The sequence below is a fragment of the Nyctereutes procyonoides genome, unplaced genomic scaffold (assembly GCF_905146905.1).
Source record: "Nyctereutes procyonoides isolate TBG_1078 unplaced genomic scaffold, NYPRO_anot_genome, whole genome shotgun sequence".
In the NCBI taxonomy this organism is placed as follows: Eukaryota; Metazoa; Chordata; class Mammalia; order Carnivora; family Canidae; genus Nyctereutes; species Nyctereutes procyonoides.
This window is the reverse complement of record NW_026575136.1, coordinates 18,739,590-18,752,682: the sequence shown is the minus strand read 5'-3', so window position 1 is coordinate 18,752,682 and position 13,093 is coordinate 18,739,590.

Sequence of the window (13,093 nt, the reverse complement as noted above, 5' to 3'; positions counted from 1 at the left end):
ACTGGGGTGGCTCCAATGCCTTGGAAGCCTTCTAAACAAACCAAAACCCCCCTGAGCTGGGGTCAATGCACTCATATCCCATACAATGAAACTTAACAGTCACAAACAGCCAACTAGGCTTTGCCGAATAAGGCAACTGCGTAAATCCAAACTCATCAAATAATTTCCTTGCTTTGCTCGTGTGTCTTCTCTGTAAAACCCTCTCCCCTAGCTCCTGTGGTAGAGCACTCATAATCACTTTTGATTTGACACTGCTCAAAGAAACTCTTGAAAAGTTTAACACACCAGGCTTTATTTTTTCGCAAAGTTAATGTGGGTGGTCACCATCCCAGGGGTGTGGTCACCCCTGGGTACACTAGAGACCCTTGGCCACCAGGGTGAACAGGGGTAATGATCAGGAATGCTGAGTGATTTAAGGGGTAACAGAAAATCTAAAGTTTCAAAAATATCAAAGGTTTAAAGAAATTATGAAAATAAAAGAGATATCATGGACAAAAGTGAGAATAAAGCAAGATGTGATTGTCATTTACCATCACTGATATTAGCTTGTTAGAACAGCTAGGCATTCTTGTAATAGTGCCTTCCTGCAATGAAACATTGAAATTGTAGGTTTTAATTAGCTCAGGGAGTTATAGGGAGGCAGGCTAATAGTTCTTTGGTTCCTGAGCCCTGGATACTTAGAAGCAGTGGTGTCTGGGGGGCTGCCATTGGAAGGGCATATATGGGCCCCAGGAAGAGGGGCTCCTATTCATGCCATTTTGTCTTGGGATTGGACAGGCCAAGCTGTGTTCTTAAGATGTTATTTTGCAGCCTAGTAGGTTGAAGTTCTAGTCTCTTGGCAACAAGCACAAAGACCTCCATAAGCATTCCTTTTATTTTACAGTATCTCTGGACATCGTTATTAAAATGGAAAAAAATATAAAAGAAACACTGACCTTCTGTGTTGCACCCTATATAGGCTTGAAGCAGAAATAATGTCTTGAATTTTCTCTTTGATTAGATTTCAGTTTTGTGAGTATGCTTTTCAGTTCTTTGTATACAGTTGCCTTTTGTGAAGCACACAGGCTGGAATTAAAGATAGTGATATCTCACAGCCTCACTTCTCTGCAGTTACAAAAGTGTGACCACATAGAGTAGATGTGCAGACATTTGAAGTACACAAATTGTATCTTGTCAACAGCCCAACCTGTCCCAAGGCTCCTGCCAAGAAAATGCATCTAAGCAGGCAGGGTGGACCCACATGCCAGCTAAATGCTGTCACTGATCCAGTTTAATCAGACATCTCGCTACTAATTTATATTCAGAGATTTTTTTTTTAGCTCATTAAATAAATTGGAATAAGAACCTGGCTGTCAATTCTTCTGTGCTTCTGCAAAACCAGTTGAAGTAAAATGTAGCTTTGCAAACAAAGATTACTTAGGTTTTGATTATTCACAAGTGTGCATTATGTATTGTTAATGGGTTACTTTAGTTATCATTTCTATTTTCCTGAGCCCTGGTTGAAGATGGTGTGTGTGTGTGTGTGTGTGTGTGTGTGTGTGTGTCTGTGTATGTTCAAGTGTCTCAAAATTTAAGGTGGAAGTTGCCTGCCATTCACCTCAAGGTCAGAAAATGGGCTTCCCAGGAGCCCATTTGAAGAACTTTGTATGTGTGTCCCATTGGCTTTAGGCCCGAAGGATTGATTGCTGTGGTGGCAGATCAAGGAACACTTGATCTCCTAACAGCGGGCCTCCCGCTCATGGGTTTTGCTGGGCCAGGTGAGTTCCCAAGTGTAGAGAGCCGGCGTAGATCCTATCCAAGAGGGCCTCCTGTTGAGTGACTGGGCCACAGGACAGATTTGAAAGATCTTTGGGAAGAGTGAGAGACCAGAGGCAACCACTCTTGGCAAGGGAACGCTGAGTAAGAGAATCCAAGCGACTGAGGAGTGAGGAATGAGACCGTGGAGTCCTTATAAGTACGACACTCAATGAAGCACCAATAGATTTAGTGTAAAAAGACAAAAATAAATACAGCATACCCAATTAAATATGAATTTCAGATAAACCATGTATGTTTTTTTTTTTTAAACCATGTATGTTTTTATTGAAGTTCACATCTAACCTGGAATCCTGTATTTTATCTAATAATCCTGCCTATCAGAAACAGTCAGATTTCTACCTGTGGGGGAGTAAGAGAGCACAATGCTACCTCCAGACAGTGTTTTCCAGGTAAAAAATGTAGTTATGTTTCTGTTTTTTTTTTGTTTGTTTGTTTTTGTTTTGTTTTGTTTTTTATGATCTGGAGGAGTCAGAAGCTGGGTTAGATGGGTTAGAAAGAAAAGTGAGGTAAAAACAGAAGACAAAGAATCAGCCAAATGCCACCACCCTCTTCCCCAATGCCACGTGGTTAAGTTGGGGAAAGGAAACAATATTTTTGATTATTTCTCTGTGATAGATCCATTAATTATGGATTTGAAGGTCCTCTATTTCTAAAGAAAAAAAACCCCATGAGATTGCTTGAAATTTTTAGCTGGAACCAAGGGAAGAGCCCTGGAATGGGGGTCCCCATGGAATACTTTTAAAGGACCATAGGTAAGAAAAAAAACTTGTTATATTTAACAATACTCTATTGTACATTTGAAAGTTGCTGAGAGTAGATTTTCAAAGTTATCACAAGAAAAGAAATTGCAACTATGTGAGGTGATGGCTGTTAACTAAACTTACGTGGTAATCATTCTACGTATATCTCAAATTGTTATGTTTACAATATATTTATCTTGCAATATATATCCCAAATTGTTATTAATGCCATGTTATATGTTAATTCTATCTGAATAAAACCTGGGGAGAAAAATTGCTTCATGATTCTTTCTCCGTAAGTCCTTTTTGCTTGTCCCGATGGCCGCATCTCTGTTGTTGTTGATGCTCATGGAACAAGACGTTTAATGAACTATTTCTAAAGTTTTAGAGCTATGAAGACTGGAACCCCAAACTAGGCACCATAGGAAGCAAGTTGCCCACATTCTGAAAAGAAGGGCTGCATGTGAGGGGTGGTCGCAAACCTTCTCTGACCCCAGAACATATAGGAGAATTCCAAAGATTCATGGAGAGGCAGAGTAAAGATTTCTTTGAAACAAAATTTGGGAATGCTGCATTTCCCTTTCCCCTGACTCAAATCCAAAAAGAAGCCTTCAGCACAGCCACTGATGAAGTGCGAGGAGAGGGTGCTGGCCTGTGGACACACACACACACACACACACACACACACACACACACAGGGAAAGACGCCAGCATCTCTACTTGCCCTGGCACCTTCTGGGCTGACTGTTGCTGAGCTGCTGACACGCAGGGGTCTAGCACCACTACGGGCTGAGTGAGCTCTTAGAGGACCTAAGAGCCATCTTCTGGAGTTCAGGGAGATGGGTAGGGGAAAAGATCAATGTTTACCTTTCACATTAAACAACATGTAATGGTGAAGGTCTGGCTGGATCTGCCTGAGGACAGTAGAAGGAGAAGCTCAAAGAGAGCGCTCTGTGTTTCCAGAGTTTGGTAAGGCAAGAGTACAGGGCCAGAGCGGATCATGGAAGGATTTTCTGGACATTCAGAAATGACCTGCCTAAGAAGTTGGCTCGCCAATGGGAGTTTGGCAAGCCCAGCACGAAGAGGCCCTGCGTGTTGTACCATTAGATTTGTGGACTGAAAGGATGTCATAGGGGATCAACTGGAGAGGACCTCATTTGGCCCAGGCAGAGGGACAATGGGGGATTCCTAACGGGAAAGCTCTGAGAACCCATCAGGCAAAGAATTAGCATCAGCGCTTCTGCCACAAAGAAGTCACTGAGAATAGATAATAATCAAGACAATTTTGCCCCTTACTTTTCCCACCTGGGCTCTGGAGGATTGTGGCACAGTGCGCTAGTTTTAAAACACAGCCCAGCATTCTTTGACACACCACCTATCAGAAGCTGGGGTCTATGTTCCCTTCCTTGAATCTGGACACTGCAACTACTTGATATTAATATGGTAAAAGTGACATTGCTCCAGTTTCTGGGCTAAGACTGTAGACACTGACAGCTTCCACTTCTGTTCTTGAAGATGTTTACTCCTGGAACCCAGTCACCATGCTGGATAAAGCCAAGCAGACACATGGAGAGGGCCTGTGTAGGTGTCCAAGCTATAGACCAGCTTTGGTCCCAGCCAACAGCCAGCATCAACCTCCAGATGTCAGAGTAAAGAAGCCTCCAGATCATTCCAGCCTTAAATTGTTGAGTTATTCCTCTGCCTTTGGGTTTCCCTAACAGGTGCCACATGGAGGAGAGATGGCATATTGGTAAACAAAACAAACAACTGTTGTGTTAAGCCTCTAAATGTAGGATAATTTGTTACACAGCAATAGATAACTAGAAGAAGCAGCCAGAATGAACAGCTGGTGAGTTTGAACAGGGAGGGAAGAGTTAACCCCTTCCTTCCTGCAAGCTTCTGTGGAAGGGAGACCATTAGGATTTGAGACTTAGATCTGATTGAACTTTTTAGAACCTGAAAAGGAGACTGACTACCTTAAATCCTGATACTGACAGAAAAAGCAAAGGAATTGGCTCGAGAGACTTTCTTCAGTGGCTGGGAAAGGAGATGTGGCCTAGCTTGTCTGAAAGGGAATTTTGAAAAAGAAGAAAGCGTTTTCTTCTTTTTTGTTCTATCATATCCATCCTGCTCAATAAATGGGTCACCTGTGCATTTCATAAAGCCAGGCTGGTTGTCTCAGGTAATGGCAAAAAGAAAGGGACTGGGAATTTGTTCTTTTGGGATTCTTTCTGTTCAAGAACATAACTAAGACCTAATTATATTTTTTTAGGTTTAAAAAAGAAAAAACTCATAAAGATGAATTATTTGTATTTTTGGGGCAATATACTATTGTGGAATAAATATGAGAAATGACATTCTGACTGCTTTCTCTTTCAAAGTATCTAAAAAGGCCAAGGTCATATTAAAAACAACTATAAGAACTTGGCTGAAATAGAGATTTAGCATGGGCAGGGTGACATTCTGCTTACCACTTCATAATAAGATATTTTTAGTAAATAGCTATAATAGAATAGGAATGAGAATAAGTGAGGTTATATTTGATTTTTAAAGCATATTTAGGAGAAATACACATAACAATAACAACATTTCATTTTAACTGAGGCTTAGTTCTACATTATATTTTATTTGTTTTTTAATTTAAATTTTAGGTAGTTAACATACAGTACAATATTGGTTTCTGGAGTAGAATTCAGTGATTCATCACTTACATGCAACGCCCAGTGCTCATCATAACAAGTGCCCTCCTAAATACCCATCACCAACCAGTCCATCCCCCACCCACCTTCCTCCATCAACCCTCAGTTTGTTCTCTGCTGTTAAGAATCTCTTATGGCTTGTCTTCCTCTCTCCTTTTCTTCTTTTCCCCTTTCCCATATGTTTGTTTTCTTTCTTAAATTCCACATATGAACATGTTCATATGGTATTTGTCTTTCTCTGACTTATTTCACTTAGCATTATACTCTCTAGCTCCATCCATGTTGTTGCAAACAGCAAGATTTCATCCTTTTTGATGGCTGGGCAATATCCCATTGTATATGTATACCACATCTTCTTTATCCATTCATCAGTTGATGGACATTTGGGCCCTTTCCATGGTTTGAATATTGTTGATAATGCTGCTATAAACATCAGGGTAATTCTGCATTATATTCGAAGAACACTTTACAGTCTTATGAAAGTTTTTCACTATATTCTCTCAACTGTCCCTCACAACCAGCTTATAGGGTAGAAAGAATAAGAATCATTATACTGATTTGAAGATGCAAAAATAGAGGATCAATAGGACTTAAATGAGTTATCCAATGTGGTATAACTGGGAAATAGTGGAATTTGGACCTGAACCTTTGTCTTTTTATCAGTCTAACATTCTTTCTCTCATCATGTGGTTAAAGAATATCTTTAAATTATGTGAAAAGCTGAGGAAGTTACTGAGTATCAAGTTTTGGCTAAATTATCTCTATGATATTATGATTTGGAATTTGAAAGCAGTAAGGGATATTAAGAGTTACAAAAGACAACTCCCTTACTTAATAAATGAGTTAACAAATGACATTTAAAGAGGTACTGTAATATGCTAGGTTCTGAAATACAGAGAAAAGTGAGCCAAGGTCACTGACCCTCGAAGGCTAGTGGAGGACAGAAGTGAGGCTTCCGATATGGTAGGAACCAGGTTACCTTTCTGGAGGAAAGAACTCCTGAGTGGAGTCTTCAGTGATGAGGCCGGGTGAGTTAGGAGAAAACTGGTAGAAAGGAATCCTTAGGGGAGAGGTGGAGAGAACAATGGAAGCTAATATCCAGAGTGACTTTCCAATGATCATACAGTTGGTGACACATTAAGTCCTGAATCCAATCTGCTTCTCTGAGCACACCGCTTATTTCCCTGTCTCTCTTCTCTGGTTCATTTTGCAAGTGTACGGATAATTTCATTCACATCAAAAACTGCCTTTGCAGATATTAGAAGGATGTCCATTAGAAGCCTTATTCTTTAACATTATTCCGAAAATTTTGGTGAGTGCAATAAGACTAGATGAAAGAATAACCGATGACAAAAGAGTCTCATCGACCAAGTATTTAAACCATGTGAATTCAGCTCTGTATGTTTAGCAAAAAGAGAATAACAATTGGAATATTGCTATTTTATCTAGTTCCAAGAGTTTAAGTTGAGAGACATAGCCTGTTGTGTTTTTGCTGTTTTACTTACTGCATTCCTATTAAATTATGAACATCTCCTTTGATGATTATAATTTTAGAGCTTAAAAATATATGCTTTTGAATTGTGGAGCCACCGCTTATGTAGGCTTTGATGCATGGGGAGAAAATGATATATATTCAAAATTACTCTTGACAGTATCTTAGGAAGGGATTAAGTTTGAAATCAATATACAGGATAAGTTTCAGTATGTTCAAAAGGATCAGATGTTTCTTAAGAATTGGAATAATTGTTACTTCCAATGAAGCAATTATCTGCTTGTAGTGACCATGTTGTGAAATTCATCTGGAAAAAAATGGTTGATAATAGTTAAGAAAATATTGACAGAATAATAAGGTGGGAATATCTGCACGGCTAGAAAAATCACATTAATGAATAGAGTAGAACAAAGAAACAAATATATACAGATATTCACATATGAAAAACTGTCATTTCAGGTCAGTGGGAACAGATGAATTTTTCAACAAATATAATGGCATAATTAGCTAAATGTGTGAAAATAATGAATTTTGATTGGTTAAAGGAAAGACTGAGAGGCATGACCACAACAAAACTTTAACTCTCTATTGTCAAAAACACTGGAACGTATAGTAAATTAAAATGGACTAAGAAACATATTTGCAGCATATGTGAGAACCAGAGGATATATAGGATGTTTATCAGTTGATTTGTGTGGCTGCCTACATCCCTTTCTCTGAAAATAAAGCAAATAGGCAGAGGCCATATGAACTTCTTCCCCTGACCCCCTCAAATTCCCTAGGCAAGTCTGATCTGACTGGGGATGTGCACCGAGCTCAAAGAAGGCAACTTAGGAGTCAGGTTCTCAGCCTTACATATCTGAATGTGGAAATGCAGATAACATAGCTGGTTATAGCAATGCTAGAGAACATTCATGCCCTACTTCCTGTAAGACTCAGAGTTGGTGCTGTAGCAACCTGCAGTCTCAGGAATATATAACTTCATGAATTTATAAAGGAAGCTTTGTCAAGCAAACTAGTCTATGAAAAGTAGAAAGGGACAGATGTGGAGAGAGAAGCAGAAGAGTCTAGAAAGCAAGAACAGCTAACTAGCTGCCTGAAACCTTTCTAGTTAGTACTTGGAAAGCTTTGTTCTACTTTCTGGTTTTACATTCTATGAGGTTATCCCTTCTCCTAGCTACAAATTCCCCACTTCCTAAAATTGATTAAAGAGATTTGTTTCAACAGACACATTATACTCATGACATAGGGCTAACATATGAATATCAATAACATTTTCATAGTAAAATGGGCAAAAGTCAAAGATTTTTCTAAAGAAATATAAACAGCCAATAAATACAGAAAAAATTAAACCTCATTAAGACCAAAATATAGAGGTATTAAAACAACAATAATACCACATTTTCAGCCTTTCATGTTAACCAAGACTATTTTAAGGCTTCAGTATTGAGAAGGATTAGGGAAAATAGTTATTCACATATTGCTTCTAAGAGTATAAATTGCTCTAACTTTTCTGGAAGTGAGTTGTACATTCTCTTTGAAAGAGCCAATCGACTTCTAGACACTAAACACTCATTAAGTTACAATGATATAGTCATAATGCTGTAAAACTTTTATAGAATTTTTATGATGAAAAATATGCATGTGCATATACATTTCTGACTTTTTTTTTTAATTTTTTTATTTATTTATGATAGAGAGAGAGAGAGAGAGAGAGGCAGAGACACAGGCTGAGGGAGATGCAGGCTCCATGCTCCGGGAACCCGACGTGGGATTTGATCCCGGGTCTCCAGGATCGCGCCCTGGGCCAAAGGCAGGTGCTAAACCGCTGCACCACCCAGGGATCCCCTATTTCTGACTTTTTAAATGGGAATTATCTGTCAGTGATAATATTATGGGTTACTTTTCAAAGGCAGAAAAAAGTACATGGAAATAAAATTAGAAGATAAAAACTATCCAAGATTCTATCACTCAGAGGTGTCCACCCTTGGTATACAAGGTCAGAAGTAGCTCAGGTTATAGAGGTGGCCATCTAGTAGATAAACCCAAAGACTATTTCCTTGGATTCATGTCCTGATAGTGATTGTCCACTTGTGTGTAACGCAATGACCAACTCCTTGGCTGCTGTGCCCCATCCCTTTTCTGGATTCCTTCTAAATTTCAGAGTTTTCCTTCTCATTCCCATTGACAACTAACTCTTCTGCCTCTAAAAAAAAAAACATTTATTTTAATCAGCTTAACTTATATTCATTCTGTTTGTCTAATATTTGAAATAACTTCCTTCATAATTCCCCCCCCCCTTGATTTCCTTCTTTTAATCAGTTTTAGGCTCAATCTCCGTTGAATCGAATGTTCCTTGAGCATGTGTTTTCTCTCACTTTGGGAATCTTTGATAGCTGGTTTCTCTTCCTGGAACTCTTTCCTACTGTCTCTCATTTCTCATTCATATCACTGTGGAAGATTATTACAGTACTGGTGAATCAAGCCTATGTCCATAATCTTTGCAATGTAATGCTGCTATCCTTCCCATCAAGAGGTGGTGTCTGTATCTCCGATCCCTTGAATCGTGGCTGGTTTTGTGGCCTGCTTTGACCAGTAGAATGTAGTGGAAGTGATGTTATGTGAGCTCTGGATAATAGGAGTTGCAGGCTTTGTAACTTCTGTTTTCAACCTCTTGGGATACTGAGACTACCATTCTTTGAAGACTGTCTAATCTAGGGGAGGATGAAGGGCCATGTGGAGACCTGGGCACCCCAGTCAATAGCATCCTTTGTCAGATATATCAGTGAGGCCATCTTGGGTCTTTCAGTAGGGAACTTGTATTACCATTGTCAGGTAAGCAATTCCAGGATAGATCCGCAGAAGGACTTCCGGGGCTGCTAACCCATAGGAAAATAAATCACAATTATTTTAAGCCACAGAATTTTGGTGGTTTTTTAGACAGCAACAGTTAACTGATTTAATCAGTTTCTTCAAAAGAAGCATCTCTGCGTATCACTCCTAATCTACCAACCTCTAACTCCCTGTGCCCTCTGTCTCCTGCAATTTAGGCTTGGTTAGCTTTGTTTCGCTTTTCTACGGCCCCTATCAACAAGTCTTATTCTATATGGTCATTGTAGGTTTACTTCTCTGTGTTCTTGAGTAAAATGAAGCCCTGGGAGGGACAAAATCTCTATCTAATGACTGTTGTGTACCTCACAACAGTCTATATTAGATATATTATTATTATTAACAGTCCATATTATTCTATATTATAATGGCTAATGTATAGAGCCTGAATTAATTTTGTGAAATTTGTACACAAATATTCTTAAATCATGTTGTATTTGTAACCTGTTCTATATTAATGACTAGAGGACCAGCGTATTTCCAGAGCAATGAGTAGTCTTCTGCAACATTATTTTTATGTATGTATGTATGTATGTATGTATGTATGTATGTATTTACTATTCATTTATTCATTTAAAGATTTTATTTATTTATTTGTGAGAGACACAGACATAGGCAGAAGGAGAAGCAGGCTCCTTGCAGGGAACCTGACGCAGGACTCAACTCCGGACCCCAGGATCATGCCTTGAGCCAAAGGCAGATGCTCAACCCCTGAGCCACCCAGGTGTCCCTTCTGCAACATTATTTTTAATAGCACTAGGCTATACCTTTGTTAGGATGTATCATAATTCATTAATTCATTAAAACTTACACCCTACTTCAATTTTTCAGTATCATAGAAAATATGGCCATGAACATCTTATAAACAAATCTTTGCACACATCCTTGATTATTTTCTTATAATAAATTACTAAAAGTGAAATTGCCTTGTCAAAATTTGTAATATATAAAATATTCTTAGCTTATTCATGATCATTACAAAGGAAAGAAAAAATCTGGGGTAGCAAAAAGGGAAACAAAAGTTGCCAGGAGGGGATCCCTGGGGGTCTCAGCAGTTTAGCGCCTGCTTTCTGCCCAGGGCATGATCCTGGGGTCCTGGGATCAAGTCCCACATTGGGCTCCCTGCATGGAGCCTGCTTCAGCCTCTGCCTGTGTCTCTGCCTCTCTCTGTGTCTCTCATGAATAAATAAATAAAATCTTAAAAAAAAAAGTTGCCAGAGTATTGATGATTTCATGAATTTATCCATATTTTCTTCCTTATCTAAAATAAACATGTGCTACTTATGTATTTTTGGTAAAAAATTTTAAAAAGGACAGAAAGGTAAAAGGAAAAAAGTAATTCTTCTTCCCATGCATGTCCCTAGACTCCTATTTTTTTCTCCAAGGCATTCACTGCTGCAAGTTTCTTGTGTGCCATTTAAGGTATCCTATGCACACATGCATTTATATACATATTCAGTCTGCACCTCCCTCTCTCCCTCTGACCCTCATTCTCTTCCTTCCTTCTTCACAGAACACTTTATACACATTTTCTACACTCTTTTCCACTTAATATATTTGGGGAGATTGTTTTGTATCAGTATATGCAGAGCATTTCCTTCTTTTGCCTTAATCAATCAAGCTCGATTTAACCTCACCTCACCTAATCTTGTATAAATTCCTCATTTTGTTTCTTTTTAATGTTTTTAAGGAGGGTAACACATTCCCATGGTTTAATAATTTAAGGACCACAAAAAGATGTTTAGTGAATAAATCTTGCCCCTACTTTTGTCCCAAATCACCTCCTAACGGTTAGCACTTAGATTGGTTTCTTTCTTGTGTCCCCTTCCAATATTTCTTTCTTTTCTTTTTAAGTTTTATTTATTTATTTATTCATGCGAAACACACAGAGAGAGATGGAGACATAGGCAGAGGGAGCAGTGGGCTCCCTGTGGGGAGCCTGATGTGCAACTCAATCCCAGGACCTCGAGATCATGACCTGAGCCAAAGGCAGATGCTCAACCACTGAGCCACCCAGGCGTCCCTCCTTCTTATTCATTTATTTATTTTTTATTGCATATTTCTTTATGCAAGTGCAAGGAAACACTAATCAATTTTTCTCTTTCAAAAAAAATTTTCTCTTTCATTCTTATGTGAGAGATAGTATACTACATAAATCACCGTCCCAGCAGGAAACAGAATTTGACTACGATAATTCAACTGAACAGATTTAATGAGACAAATTTTTATAGAGGTTGACTGGTAGTGTTAAGGGAGCAGAAACTTTAATTGGCCCTAAATCTGAAGGAACAAAGGGATTAGAGAGGTTCACCACAGCCAAGTGAGAGCTAGAGCCACAAAGTCTTCCCATGCAGGCTGGAGTCACAGTCAAGGCTAGATACCCCTATTGCCAGGAGTTGGGTAGCAAGCTACAGATGAGGTGGGGAAGAAACACTCTGGTTTCTCTCCCCTCACCTACCCATCAGTGACCTCCACTGGCCAAACCCACCCGAAGTGACAACAAGGGGGCCCTGTTGATGCAGTTCCCATGGGTCAAGCATCTAGGGCACAGAACAAGGCAGAGAAGCATGGACTGTGGATTATAGATCGGGTTAGGGAATAAAAGGAGAATAACTAGAGGCATACTGTATCCTTTGTTTTGAAACTTGCTCCTTTCCATTTCTTATATCCTAAAGGTCTTTTCATATCAGAACATAGGGGCCTTTCTCCTTTCTTTTAAAGTATGCAGAATTCAGTTTTTTAAAATCAATTTACCATAATTTATTTAGGCTGCCCTCCTAATAAACTTAAAATTAAGTTTTTGGTCAGCCTTTGGAATGGTGCTCACTGTTGTACACACACCATTTTGTATGTGCCCAGTCATCTCTACATATCATTCATTTCGGACTATGATCGTGGTGTAATTGGGGGAGATTCCCTTCTGTGGCAACTGTACCACTTTGCACTGCCAGGAACAAAGCATAAGCATACTGTTCCCCCACAGCCTCACAGATGATACTGCTGAATTTTGGAATATTTGTCAAAATGATAGCGGAATTATGTAGTCTCCAGATTTTTATATATATATGTATTTGCATTTCTCTTATTCTGAAGGAAATTCAGCTTCTTTTTGGTATGTTTAAGTAATGTTGTATCTCTCTACCTATGAACTATTTGTTCATATGATTTGCCCATTCTTCTAATGGATCAGAATTTTCTTTTTGATTTGAGAAGCTCTTCATCCATTAGGGACATTAGTCTGGGTGGTATTATTGAGAATACTACCCCAGCTGTTTTTTTTTTCTTTCACTTTGCTTCTTTTTTAAAAATGCAGATTTTTTATGTCTTTGCTTTAGCATCACATTTATCACATTTTTTAGGGTTTCTAGATTTGTGAGTTACGGTTAAAGATCTCCTCTACTCCAAGGTTATAAATAAAATTGGCCCTAACTTTTTGCAAAGTAGTTTTATTTTTT